The sequence below is a fragment of the Chionomys nivalis genome, chromosome 3 (assembly GCF_950005125.1).
Source record: "Chionomys nivalis chromosome 3, mChiNiv1.1, whole genome shotgun sequence".
NCBI lineage: Eukaryota > Metazoa > Chordata > Mammalia > Rodentia > Cricetidae > Chionomys > Chionomys nivalis.
Genome location: NC_080088.1, coordinates 118,669,823 through 118,684,531, shown reverse-complemented (window position 1 = coordinate 118,684,531; position 14,709 = coordinate 118,669,823). Strand labels below are relative to the sequence as shown.

General features: G+C 50.8%; 1 long non-coding RNA gene across 3 annotated transcripts; it reads left to right on the top strand.

Annotated features, from left to right (window-relative positions):
• Nucleotides 1–2,017: 2,017 nt before the first annotated feature.
• On the top strand, nt 2,018–5,553 carry LOC130872027 (uncharacterized). Of its 3 annotated transcripts, none has more exons than XR_009056879.1 (4): nt 2,018–2,248; nt 3,468–3,546; nt 4,700–4,805; nt 4,940–5,553. It is a non-coding gene; the product is annotated as an uncharacterized LOC130872027 (long non-coding RNA). The 3 variants fall into 3 exon arrangements; XR_009056878.1 differs by having other exon boundaries at nt 4,937–5,553; XR_009056880.1 differs by lacking the exon at nt 3,468–3,546 and having other exon boundaries at nt 4,937–5,553.
• The last annotated feature ends 9,156 nt before the right edge of the window (nt 5,554–14,709 follow it).

The following is a 14,709-nucleotide window of genomic DNA, read 5'->3' as shown; positions in this document are numbered from 1 at the left end:
AGAAATCATTGTGCGTGCACTCTTCCACACATGCACACACTGGGGTGCACACAGGGCAGTGCCCAGTTTTATTAAAATAATCAGTCAGTGAGGACTGGCTGGGGGGGTTCAGCTCTGAGAGCTCCTCAGCCTGCCCTCTGCCTCTCTGAAGGCTGCTGTCCAGAGGGTGAATGAAAGCAGAAAGCAAATCTATAGCAGAAACTGGTGGTGGGTTCTGGTGTGAGCGGAACCAGACTGAGACGACGGTAGAGCAGAGCGGTGCTTGAAACAAATGCCAATGATCCCATTCTGTTCCCCACTCCAACCTCCTTATACCCTCTCAGCACGTTTCTTTTCTGGGACTCTAATTAGAGACTACATTGTTAGAGCCAAGGGTTGGAAAGAGAGAGAGGGAAAAAAAAATGCCCTGGACTGGGCTCCAGCAACAACGTAGCCTCTGTGGCGGCGGCAAAATTGTAGGCCACCCCTACACGATTTCTCCAGTGGACTTTTCAGTTGCAAATGTGGGACAACTAGGGAGAAACCCCGCCCTCTACCTTCCAGGTCTGTCTTCAAGCGGACCTTGGCCAAGGCCAGCTATTTTTTTGTGCAAACACGTTCACTCTTCTTCGAAAAGTCCGCACAGAGGCCTTTGGGTTTGAACCGAGTCAACCTCAACTTCGAGCGGGGCACAGAAAGCCAACCTGACCTCGGCATGAGAGGCTGCCTCTCTGGTGGTGGGAAGGGGAAATCCAGACAGACTTCTCCAATCCCTTTACATTTGCAGAGATTTGAGGATAAAATTAATCCCCATAAATAATCAGCGGGCCCTTCCCGAGAGGGAAAATCTGGGCTTCCCCAAGCAACAATCCAGCCAGATACACTTCCTTCGTTGAGCTTAGATGGTGCATGGAGCCAGCCACCACACGGTGTTGTTTTGAATATTTTTCTTAAAACCTGGCAGAAGAGAGCCATTCTTGCAAGTGATCAAAGGGCGAGATGCCTCTCAATAGAAGTAAGGAGGGGGGTTCAGCCAGGCCTAGGTAGGGTGGAAAGCTGGGGGTTTCAGGGAAAATAAAGACCGGCCTGTAAATATATACAGCCCTCTCCCCAAATTCTCCCTCACAAGACTCACCTCTTCTTTCAGGCCAGAAGTCAAGACACGCTCACTGAGGTAAAGCAACTCACAAGGAGTTTTGAGAGGACATACCCCCCAAAAAAGACCTCCTTTAATGCGAAGACTTCTTCCAGGGTCTGTCAAGAGAAGCAAGTACCTCCCAGTCTGCCGTCGGTTTGTGGTCTCCGACAAATTAAATATTACTGTTTATTGCCAGGCATACCCCAATAAAATAAAGAGGCAACGGGGCGATAGCGACTATCTCACCAGCCGCTGCTCCTATAGGGCTTGGAGACGTCACAAGTCACGCAACCAGCCCGCGCCTTGTCACGCTTGACTGGGGGGCAGTGGCGGGAGGTTGAGTTCCTCTCTCCATCTTCGTCTATCAAGGTCTGCTGTAAGACACAAGTCCAGGATGCCTGGACCCTTGGGGAAATAAAGAAATAAATAAACACACCCAGAGCCCTCTGGGAAAGTGGGGGTGATGAACAGGAGGCACCAGAAGAATCAAGAGCGATTCTCTTAGAGAGGGCAAGAGAAGTGAGATGGGGGCCCACTTCAATCTCCATTTGTAGGGAAAACCAGTGTTGCCCAAATTTCATTGCAAAAGGCAAAGATTTCTTACTTACACAATTTTATTTTTCTGATGAGGAGGCTGTTTTAGCTGGTTACATTTGGGGTACCATAGCTCATGCGCAGGTCCACTCCTGCACTAAAATAATTACTAGGGGCTCTCAAAGTTCCTTGTAGAGAGAAAGGCCATTCGGCATGCCGCTCCTTCAGTGAGGTCCTGGGATGCGATCGGTCCCAGAGTGACCAGACGGGGGCGGGGTGCGAGTGTGTGGTGGGGCGGGGTGGGAGCAGGGGTGGAGAGGGGTGCACTGTCAGGAGAAAAAAATCAGCGCCGGGTCCTGCAGAGGGGCGACGCTCTCTATTCTGTTTTGTGGAAATCGGCAATTATTTCTAGTTGGATCAATGGGTATAATTCCTAAGCGGTCGGGTGCGTCTGCGTAAGCGTCTGCGTACATTTGGAAACCCATTCCGTTTTGAGTTGCGAAACCAACCGCCTAGACTTTCCCCCAACCCGGCGGCGCCCAGCAGTAAGTTAGGCCTGCCCTACAAGGAGCCAGCGAGCGCCAGGCCTTCCCGAGGGTAAGTTCCCCACTCCACCCCTAAGCTAGCAGCCCCAGGGGAGCCACACTTTTAATCTGAACAGGCCCTTAGATTCGTGGGTCTAGTCTGAGGTTTTTGTGCTCCCCGAAACCTTAGCATTCCCAGAAGCATGACCGGGTTTCAGTCGCGGTCCGCTGGGGACTGAAGCAGCAGTGACTCGGGCGGCCCAACAGCTGCAGAGCCAAGGTCAGGCCCCAGGGGACAGCGGGCTGCGGCCTTAGGACGCAGGACACCGGCGTGTCGCTGCCCTTCCTTCCCAAGAGTCCAGGCCACCGGGCCTGATGCTTCAGCTTTGCTTTCGTTTCCCAAGCGAATGACTCTGACCCCAAATCTAAGATTTCTCCCAGATGTCTAAAAACGCAACCCGGAATCCTTGTCCCCCATCCGAGTAGGGTGACTTGTAAGACGGAGGCGGGTGAGAAACCCCGACCGAGGGCTCACGGCAAGTGGGCCGAGTTCCTTTCACTTTCCCCTTTGCTCGGCAATTTCGGGTGTAACTACCTGGACCAACCTTCAAGGTTTCCACCACCCCAGCCTCAGACTGGCCCGGTGCTCCCTCGGCAGAAAGCAACCGTCACAGCAAAACACTACAGCCCCCAAACTGAACCTCAGAGGCTCGTCCCTTTCTCCTCTTTCTCTTCGGTGAGACAGGGCCGCAGCACACCTCCCTCCCTTGTCCCCTCCTTTCTTTGCAAGAACAGCGCTTCTCTAGGTCTACTCCCGGGCGGGCTTGTCTTCTGCGTGTACTTCCTTCTCTTTGCAAAAATTTCGCCTTGATTTTTTTTAATACCTTGAGAGATAGGAAGACCCAGGATCCTACTAAAAGCAAAACAAAACAAACGGAGCCGTTGCTCTTATTATTGTGGCTATTCACATTCCCCCTTCCATTTTAAAGTAAGTCACACCCAAATTTCAGAAGGACACAGGAATACACTCAGGCCAGTGTCCCTTCCCACCCGCCCGGTCCCTGCCTCATTTGGGTTCCCGCTGGGGTCAGAAAGTAGAGAGGAGGGCATGCAGGCCTGGGAAAGTTAATAAGAATTCGAACGACAGTAGAAATGATGAGAAAACTAAACTTTGGCCAACTTAGATCGCAAAAGGAAGACTTCTGGGGAGGGTGGGAAGGTTTTCTTCCCCCTCAGGGGGTCACTTTCCCTCTTGCCTAGTGAAATCTGATTTATTATAATTTTTTTTCCAGGACCTCAGGAGCCGTCTTACCAATGTTTTGTTCAGCTCCCAGCGTCCCAACTTTGGGCCTTTGGGGAAGAGCCTTAACGGTGTTTATTATTATTCAATATCTGCTATGCCCTACTAATAGTCCACCAGTTACGAGATTCTTGTTCTAGTTTCGCGTGCGTGGATGGGTTGTTTTGTTTTTCAAATCAAGGATTATGAGATCAGAAATGGGAATGCTTCTCTAGACAACCAAGTACTAGGGGAGTCACTCTCTCAAGGCTGCTTAAGGTGAACAGCAAAGCTTGCTTGCAAAGGAGCTGCTATCCGCGTCCCCTCTAATCTGAGTGGTCTCGCCAGTCGCTAAGGGTGAGGGGTCTGAGCTGAGCTGACCCAGAGACTCTGTGCGCTGCGCGGAAGCCGGGGAATTCGAATCCTATCCGTAACCCAGAAGTCGAAGAAAGTCGGCGGGTGTAGACACCGCATCTACACTATCAGCAGCTCCAAAATGCGTGTGTGTGTGTGTGTGTGTGTGTGTGTGTGTGTGTGTGTGTGGTGACCTTGTTGCCAGAGACTTAAGCTAATAATTCTAGGTCTGGGGTTCCCCGCGAGGGGAGAGGAACCTGTCTGGACCCACACATACACCCCGACTGAAGGGTGCCATGGAAACTTGGGACTGCACTGTTCTCTGGGGCTCTGGAAAAGACAAATTTTCTTTGGCAGAAGGAACAGTGTCGCGCTGTCGACACGAGAGACTATTTTTCTTGTTTCCTTTGGGGGGGGGAGAAAGCAAGAAAGAAAGGAAAATTAAATCCACACATGTTGAGCTTACTCAAAGGGCCAGAGTCAAAACCAGAGACGAAGCTATACCTCCTAAGTTGGCAGCCTCTGGTGGCCCTTTCCAGCCAGCCTGCCCGAAGAGTCCCCACCAGAGAGAATCCAACCCCAGTTTTGTAAAGTGTTGTACTTAAGGGGGAGGGGAGGCAATGCCTCACCCTGGGCCAGGGAAACAAAGGAGGAATTGGGAAGGGTTACTTCTGAGTACCAGCTCGGTGAGGTACCTCCAAACCCTGTTCACATCCATGAAGAGACCAAAAAGTCAGCCAGGCCTGTGGTTTGGGAAATCTGTCTCCTTCCTCAGATTTTGAACTACATGGTCAAGCGGACCTAAAAAAAAAAATTCTATCCACACTGATGCAATCACCTTAATCTTTAAGGATAATTCTTGTGGCCTTCAATAGTTTCTTTCCTTTCCAGAGTGAAATTTGCAAGACCCCGGTCTGGGAGTCTGCTGGGCCCCCCCAAAGAGGGAGAAGGTGAAGAGAGTTGACGCTCCTGCCTGCAGCTGCGAGTGAAGACTCTGGTAATGACTTTTAGAGAGGTGAAGGGAGGTAGGGGTGCGGGTGAGGGTGAGGAGGGCAGCCAAACCCCAAAGTGGAAGGATCCGTCACCAAGATGATTGCTTGGTCGAGACCTCTAATTTTTCTTCTCCAGCAGCCTGGGTTCCCAATCCCTCCCCAAGTCAGTGCTTTTCAGCCTTTTTTTAAAATGAACACTCCTAATAGAAGGCTCTAGAAACAGAAACACACCTTCCCTCCATCCCCATCCCAAACATGTGGGAAGAACACTGGCCAGCGGGAGACCGAACTGATCAGGATGGGAGGGCTGTGTTGTATGGAGGACTCTGAATTTCTGATCACTATGGCAACCAGAAGTCACCCACAACACTCTCAACAATGGAAATCATCGAGGGACAGTCCAGCCTGTGCCCCTCAATGTCCTGAGACCCCAAGATGCTTCCTCTGCTGTCCTTGGCTTTCCAGAGAAAATTACAGAATCGACCTGACCTGATGGGGACTCTTTGGAGTGATGTTACTCACAGCCAGGTGTGGGGTTTAGGTGTCCATATTCTATACCCCTGGCCCCTTCAGTGTTGGGAACACTGTGGGCAGGCACCTTAGCCTTCCCTTCGATGGCCTGGACCAATCTCTTCATGGGAGGAAGAAGTCGGAAACTAGAAATTCTCACGTCAATGGTAAATGATACCCGCCTTTCTTTTAGGAACAACAACAACAGCAAAATGTTTGCTTGTGGATTTGACAGAGGAAATAAAGGAGTATTCTGGTTGAATTGTTCCTTAAGTCTTTGGTGCAAGGAGAGAAAATGATCTTCTTTGGAGGTGGGGGTGGGCAGTGGGCAATGCAGGCTAAAGTTTTTGTGTCTACTTGAGAGGCAATAAACTTTGAGAAAGAATGGGGCGCCGCCCCTACTGCTATGGACTGTCCAGCTCGGCAACAATCTACCCAAAGAGACAGAAGAGTGAGGGCCATAGAGAGAGAGGTCTGGATCCAGCGGTGCCCATAAGGACCTTGGATTGAGGGATGGCTAAACCCCATCGCTCTCAGAACTGGTCAGGGAAGATGAATAATTGTACATCTCTTATCCAGTTTCCTGATGGGGCAACTAATCTCAGCCAAGCTCCTCACCACCCTGTGGTGTCTTACCCAGACCCCTGGTCTCAGCCTGGCAAGATAGGTAGGGCAGCTATAGTGTCCTCCACTGACTCTGTCTTATGTATTTTCTTTTAGTTCTCTTTTGGAGATGGAAATCATATAGTCCAGGCTGGCTCCAATTCCCTATGTTTGCCCAGGATGACCTTGAACCTCTGTTTCTGCCTCCACATCTCCAGTGCTAGAATTGCAGACATGTTTTTTTTTGGGGGGGGGGATGGTGAGGAACCCTAAGTAAACACTCTACATCCCCAACTCCCATTCCCAGTATTTCTGTATTCTTGTTTTCTCAAGAGTCCCACTGGTGTCTGTGCGTGAGTGCACGCGCGCGCGCGCACACACACACACACACACACACACACACACAATGCAGATACTTTAGGCTCGTGAATCTGCCAGCACTTGAGGTCTGAGACTAATGAACTTTTTCAGCAGGCAAGAGCTGCCTTGATGTGAGTTCCACTGGCTCATTCAGCTCCATGAGGTCCTGCCAGGAAGAGACATTCACATGTGTCCCCAACATTGCAGAAGAGGTTTCTGGGTACTGACCCGGGTCACAGTCAGGCGAAATGAAATTTAATTCCAGGCACTCTGACTACAGAGTCCCCCCAGAATCTTCATTGTTAGCCTCTGTGGCTCCTCTAAGGAACCTGGGAACAGCTTCCAAAGAGATCTACTGGGCTGAATAAGTTCAAAGGTCACCTTGTTGACCTTAGACGCTCCTCCATCCAGCGAGAGATGTTTAGACCTCTCCAGGTACCTGGCTTCTCTCCACCAGTCCCATTGACAACCAGAAAATCAGTAGAGGACCCTGGTTTGCTGGTCTTTGGCACCTGCGGTCCAGGATGAAAGATGTTGGAAGCCTGCTTTTCCAACCTCAGCGTTGTGTTCTCATCTCCTGACCTCTATATCTGTCAAAGCCTTAAGGCCAGAACACACTGTGCCCTAGAAGCAGGACGGAGGCCATATATAGGTATAGAGAATATGAAGACCGTTCTAGCAGTAAAGCCCACACATTCTTACCCTAGTCTCTGGCACCCTAGGTTGGACCCAAAAGGGAGCCTCCGTGCAGGGGAAGCTGCCCCCAGAATGCTAGCGATTTGTGGCCTCGCTTGCTGAGGGAGCCTCTAGGACAGGGCTGTGAGGATCACGCGGTCTCCTCCTCTTCATTTTCCTCCTCCTCCTTCTCCTCTTCCTCTTCTTCTCCTTCTTCTCTTCCTCCTCCCCTCCTCCTCCTCCTCCCCTCCTCCTCTTCTTCTTCTTCTTCTTCTTCTCCTCCTCCTTCTCTTCTTCTTCTTCTTCTTCTTCTTCTTCTTCTTCTTCTTCTTCTTCTTCTTCTTCTTCTTCTTCTTCTTCTTCTTCTCTTTTTCCCTCCTCCTCCTCCTCCTCCTCCTCCTTCTCCTCCTCTTTGTCTTCTTCTTTTTCCTCCTCCTCCTTCTCCTCCTCCTCCTCCTCCTCCTCCTCCTCCCCTCCTCCTCCTTCTCCTCCTCCTCCTCCTCCTCCTCCTCCTCCTCGTCTTCTTCTTCTTCCTCCTCCTCTTCTTTATTATTATTATTAATCATCATCATCATCATTTTTTTTGAGACAGGGTTTCTCTGTGTAACAGCCCTGGCTGTCCCAGAACTCACTCTGTAGTCTTTGCTGTCCTGAACTTTAGTGATCCGCCTGCCTCTGCCTCTTGAGTGCTGGGATTAAAGGCATGCGCCACCCCTGCTCAGCTAGGCCTTCCGTTCTTATGTTCCTCTTCCAGTCACTCTGTTATTTCCAGGGTGGAAAGAGGCAGGGTCACCATGGGTCTCTATGTTAGGGTAGCTTCCTGGGGCTCAAGTGGGGGTCATGAAAGAGTCTCAGACGTGTGCTCAGGTCAGCAGAGGAGGACTTTCTTAGAAAGGGGACCGAGAGCTTGGTCCAGTGGAGTGGCTAAAATGGAAACTGTGGAGTGCCCACTCTGAAGTCCTCCTCTCCCTAGGCTCCCTGCACCTGGCTGCCTTACCACCCCACTGGGAAGCTTTTCTGAGGAGACTTCCAGGTCACCAGGACTGGAGCCTTCAAATCTTTCCATATCTACTCCCAAGGGGTGGAACTGTAGATACTGCCAGCGTACCCCGTTTAATGCTGTCCTGGGGTGAAACCCGGGGCCTTATGCTTGCTAAGCAAGCTTTCTGCTAACAGACTCAGACTCGCATCCCCCGCCTCTACTGTTGTGACTGACTTTTTGTTTATCTTTGCGACAGGACCTCACTGTGTAGACCAAGCTGGCTTCACACTCAGAGATTCACCTGCCTCTGCCTCACAAGTGCTGGGATTAAAGCTGAGCACCCCCATGCCCGGCCTATCAGTGAATATTGTGTCTGATTGTGGATCCTTTGGCAAGGGACTTTGTGTCACTGTGCAGACTTCCTTAAGGTATTTAAATAAACACACTTAAATATGTGTCAATTTAGAGTTGTGTGGACGTATCATTGTGTAAGCTTCCTTGGAGAATTAAAACATGCATCCATTTACAATATGCATACGTACATTCAAATATATTTACTTATTTTCTATGTACCTCCTTACACGAAAACACCCATGAGCAGTAGTGTACAGGGGCATGGGACACAGGCTGTGTGGGGTGATCATGCATGTGTCTGTCATCGTGGTGTGTATGGTAAGGGCCAGGTATGTATGTCTGTATGTGTGGAAGTGAGGTGGGATGTGGGCATGGGTGTGTGACCATACATGCCTACATATGCACATGGACATCAGAGGACAATTTGTAGGAGTCATTTCTCTCCTCTGAGTACTATTTGTGTCCTGGGGATTGAACTCAGATCCTCAGACTTGGCAGCAAGCACCTTTACCCCCGAGTCACACCCCTTTCTCTCCATTTTCATCATCTGCTTTTATGATGATTGTTTTCACCAGCAGCTCCAGGTGTGAGCCTGAAGCTGGCCTCCGGCAGTCAGTCCTCTGAAGGCCCGGCATTCTAGAGGCCAGAAGGGATGTCTACAGACAGCCAGGGGCCACCCCTGTCTATATTTGGAAACAAATTCCACAGCTGCTTCCTGGGAACTGGGCAAAAGGTGCCCGGGTTGGGAATAAAGGGGCAAGTACAGCTAAGCATGCTTCTCACTGCCCCCCAAGTGTGGGGATGCCCCCTATTCCTGGCAAGCTGGCAGGACCAGGTGTAAGGAGCACAGGGGCGCATGGTGTAAACAGTCCAGACCACACAGTGGCTGGTGGGAGGTTCGGTGATTTTCTCTCCAGATGGACACACACAGAGAACCTCAATCCATCACATCTCTCCAGGCTTCCTGCTCCCAGCACCAGTGAGCTTCCTCTAACCTCTACCCCTGGCTGTTCCTTCCTGGCTGCCCCCAGGGCTTGTCTCCAGGCAGCCTTTCACCTTGTCACCAGTGAGCAGGCTGCCAGGAGCCAGCAGCTGCTTTTGGCAAAACACTGTCTCTAAGTGTCCCTGGTCAGGCCCGCCTCTGCCTCCTGTTGTTAAAGGGAAGCTGAGTTACCTGCTCCCAATAGCCAGCAACCCCTCTGCCACCAGCAGGCGCTTCTTTAGGGAAAGAATCAAGCAACAAAATGCCCAGGACTTGGTCATGTAGCCGTCACTTAGAGCACACATGGCCCAGTTGGGGTAGCAGTTCTTGTGAGAATGTACCACATAGCACATGCCAGTGTAGACACAGTCGTGGTTGCTCCCAGCCACTCACAAACTCAGACCTGCAAGTGTGCGGTCAGAAATGATCCAGACACCGCACACTCAGCAAGACTTCTTTTCACCTGGCAAGGCATCACACCGGCTCGGCCTCATAGCCAGCACACGGCACAACCGTGACCCACGCTCATTCTCAGCCACGCACACCCATATTTTGTTTGTGTGGCTGGTTTTCTGAAAGAGGGTCTCAGGTAGCTCAGGCTAGCCTCAAACTCACTGTGTAGATGATGAAACTGACTTCAGGCTTGAGATGTTCTTCCTGGTGTTTCCTGCCACTCTCTGCAACCTGAAGTTCATAGTATACAATAGTTTCTCTCTCTCTCTCTCTCTCTCTCTCTCTCTCTCTCTCTCTCTCTCTCTCGCTCATGCACGCACACACGCATGCACACTGAGAGTCACAAATCAGCCACATTGAATGTCCACAGCAACATAGTGCATGTTAATTTGCCCACCCCACACATAAGGACATGCACACACTCAAAGTCCCATTCATAGCCATTCATTCATGATTTATACCACACCTATGGTCTTCCACACATGAATTTCCCTCTCCCCTCATACACACACCCTCCCTTTATGGGTGCAGCCAGGCTTGGTGGGTCTATCTTAAGAGACTGTCTTGACTCAGTAGGTCCCATCCATCCTGGAAGCCACCCACCGGGAGGAAAAAGGACACATGAACTGGCAGCAGACAGAACTAACCCATCTCTATCTGCACCTTGACTCTCAGTCCACCTTTCCCTGCCCCCTGCTACCCTCACAGAGGCCCCAGGGCCTTGACCCCTGGAAGCTGGGAAGTGCGTGGGCTCAGCACCCACCAGTCAGACTCCTTAATCCTGTACAAACAGGAGCAAGCATCTAGAGAGCCAGGCTTCCAGAGTACCGCTGAGGCTGGGGCAGGCATCTTCTACCTTCTGTGCAAACCACCCCAAAGTGACCCCTGAAAGACAACCTGACCCTGCTCCACCATCCAAAGGTGTGACCTTTGTGTCAATCACCTGTTTGCCCCACCCCCCAGGGACCCCTGAGCTAACTAACCATTTTGAAATAAACAAGAGACACCATGTGATACCCTGCCCCCCAAGTATAGCCTTCCAAAGGGCTCCTGAAGGTCGTTGATAGAAGTCCCACTTCCACACATCCTGGAGGTGGTGCTGGCTCCTGTCTGCAGGTCCCACGTCCTACCCAGCTCCCTTCCTGCCTCCACAGCCTGAGCCTGCCCTCAGCTAAGCCCCACTTTGTTCCTACCCCAGGACCTTTGCACTCATGGTTCCTCTGCCACCCCCCCCCCACCTGATGACTTGTTGCTGTTGCTCCGCCCATTTGTATTTTTCATTTGCCACTTTTTACATACTGGGCAGTAGGTGACTGTGTGCGGTCAAGTATATCATGCTATCTGTGGCGGCTACGCTAGGACCCGAGGAGGCACAGATCCCAAATCATCAGTAAAACACACAGGGCTGTAGCACTCTCCCCGTTCCTTGCAATAAAAGGAACAGCAGTTGGAAAGGCAAGAAGTGTGGAGGAAAAACAAAGGTCCTTGCTACATATATGTGGGGAAGAGGGGGACATCTGAAGACCCCCCTCTCTATCGCTCTGTCTATCCATCTCCAATTCCTCATCAGCCCCCTATCCATCCCTCATCCCTTTCGTCTACGCTCTGTCTCTTCCCATGAGAAGGAGGCAGCTGATAGGTGAAAGTGGTATTTTTATAGGCTGATAAACCCCTCCTTATCTAGAAAGTTCTGTCTCATGCCCACCCCTTAAGTGTCCCTCCTCGACTGTTTATTCACCAGATCTGCAGGCATCCTGGGAAGGGTGACCCTGGCCACCTCCCTGGGAGTCCTCAGCTCACTTTGGCTCAGTTTCCTCTTGCCCCATCCCCCCATGGAGGACTACCTCACCCCTCTCCCTATGGAGGACTTACTCTGCCCCCAAGCCTTTGCCTCTGTAAGATGGCAGGGGACAGGAGATGTGGAGAGAGGCAGGGGTGAGGGAAGGTCTGCATGTCCCCACGGGTTCTCTATACCGCTTTTCCTTTAATGACACCAGTTATATTAAATTTTGTACTCTGAAGTCTCTTAAATCCATTTACGGCCCATACCTGACCCTGAGCCATAATAACAATAAAATAAAATCAAGCATTTAGACATCCAGGGTGTTGCTCGTAGCTGGCAGGAAGGATTGTTCTTCTTAGCTGCTTATGCTGGCTTGTCACCTGGGGACTGATCTTTTGGTCTCATTGGGTTGGGGCCTGAAGGAGTAAGGAAGGAGAGTCAGGCTCCTGCTGAGTAGGGAGAGGCAAAAGTTGGGGAGCAAAGGGGACTTTGCTGGGCTCAGCTCAAACTTCAGCCTATTCCTCTCTAAACCACCCTGGGCCCAGGAATGGGAAGAGATGGCCGGTGTGGGAAATTTGTAAAGAGGAAGCCAGGCTTCAGAGTGAAGCTCTTGGACATAGCGGTGGCACTGTGCATAGCCAGCGAATGTGTTTCATTTCTCTTGGCCTCAGTTTCTCACTCTGTGCAATGGGTCTCATTCCCCAGTGGGCTGTCGTGAAAGAAGAAAAAAGATGAGGTGACCACATGTGTGTAAAACACATGACCTGGGCATCAGCAGGGCTTGTGAAAAAGTGTTGTCAAAGATCTCAGGACCTCAGAGAGAAGAAGAGGTGCGGTGGAGGGGGAGGGGGGCGGGGACTCTGCAAGCTAGTGTGTGGCTGGTCTCCTGCCTGGGGAGTTCCACTTATTAAAATCTACACGGAGAAGTTGAGGGTCCTCTGACACAGATTTCTAATGAAGGAGGGCAGAAGGAGGAGATCAGAGATGCTCATGGACCCAGACACCCTGGCCCCAGCTCCGAGGTGGGGGCAGGGGGTGACTGGTCCTTGGCTACTTTATTATCTGGGGCCCCACTGCCCTAGGCCACTACAGCCTTTGCCCATATCTCCGATCAGCACTTAGCAGCCTAAAGTAACCGCGGCTCTCAGGCCCTCGTCCTGTGGGGACAGCCCTTCGGAGGCAGGAGCTGTGGATTTGTCTCCCAAATCCTAGACTATCAAACACCATGGCAGACTCCCTGGTGCAAGCTTGGTATACAGGGCTTGCCTAGCATGGCAGAAACCCTAGGTTCCAGTCTACAGCGTTTAAGAAGGGAAGGAAGGATGGGGGCAGGGAGATGGAGGAGAAAAGAAGGTAAAAGATAGGATGAGAGTCAGTGACTCACCGGCCATCTCAGCACTTTTTGCTGAGGCAAAAAGGATTACCATGAGTTTGAGGCTAGCCCAGGCTACATAGTGAATTCTTAGATAGCCTGGGCTAAGATCTGAGATCTGTCTTAAAAACAAATAGACAAACCACAGGCAAGCAAGCAAGATGGACCTCAGACCTTCAGTCCTGGGATTCAGCATTACCAAGGCTAGTTCCTGCAAATCTTCCTTTGTCTCTTCTGATTACTCCTGATTACTCCTCTTTCAGGAGGCATGAAGGAAACCATGTGGGCTATGAGTGGGTGGAGTGGATAACCCTCTCTCATCCTCCACAAAAACCCAGCTAATGTTGGCAAAGGTTCATTGTTCCTGCCTGGTGGCTTGCCGTACACACCTGGGTGAATGCCAGCGGTCAGACCTATCTGTCAGCTCCACAGACTCACAAGCGAAACTAAGCCTCAGATAATGACTATTTGTTACTGGACATCATTACATCAAAGATAGCTGATACAAGGCCTTGAGCAGAATCCAGCCCTCACTAGCCCCACATCCCAAGCTGGGAAAGGAGTCTTCCTGTTGTAAAACTTCAGGCCTTATCTTGAATCTCTAAGGATATCAAAAGCATCAGAAACAGTCAATGGTTTCATGATTAAGAGCTCAGACTGCTCTTCCGAAGGGGAGCAGACTTGATTCCATCAGCCCTCTCCTGTGATTTGCTAGATAGAGTAGATTTGGAATAAACCACCCCAAACTCTCATCTCTGTGGGTGATTACCCACGCTGAGCCACCCTTCCCAGCCCCTGTCTCTCCTTCAGGGCTGTATTGATTCCTGGGGCTGGTGTGGCTGAGTGGCTTAAATGAGAAAAATGTATTTTCCTACCTCCACTAAAGGCAGACTCTGACATTCAGTCATTCACTGGTCAGTGCTCTCTGTGTGAGCCGGAGAACTGCCCTTCCTTCTACCTGGCAGTGATGGGCACTCTTGGCATCTCCTGGCTGGCAGATGCCTACATCGCTGTGGCAATCCCCCATGTGCCTACATGAACACTTCCTTTCTTATAAGAGTTCCAGTCAAACAGGGGTGGTGGTGTAGGGTCCATTCTAATGACTTCATTTTAGTTTAATACCTCTATAAAGCCCCTGTTCCCCCATGAGGTCACATTCCAAATGAAAGAATTTGGGCGGTGATGCTGTTCAATCATTAACGAGAGGGTCCTGTCATCTGCACTGGCTCTAAAAGGATATCCAGACAAGGCTCTCTCTCTCTCTCTCTCTCTCTCTCTCTCTCTCTCTCTCTCTCTCTCTCTCACACACACACACACACACACACATTATCTAACATAAAATTAAATAAAGTCAGGGGAAATAGTGGTCATGAATAACATAGAGTGGAAAATATCCAGAATCTCGGGTTCAAATCCCAGCTTTGACAACTGCACAGCCTGTGGTCCTGCTGGCTTACAAGCTCCCTGGGTTTCAGTTTCATCTCTAAGACCAAGATAATCACCAGCTTCCCCACCTGGTAGGGATGTAGTCTGGTGACAGACAGGGTGCCTCGCGCGTACTGCGCTCACGAATGCTGCTGATGTTTGGACATTTGTTTGGATTCTGACTGCCTGGTTTTGTGAGACAGAGTACTGCCATATAACTAAGGCTGCCCTTGGACTCACCACCCTTTTTCCTCCCAAGTGCTGAAACTATAGGCACGTGCCACTGTGCTAAACTCTTTGGCCCCATTAAAAAATACTTTAGCCGGGCGGTGGTGGCGCACGCCTTTAATCCCAGCACTCGGGAGGCAGAGGCAGGTGGATCTCTGTGAGTTCGAGACCAGCCTGGTCTA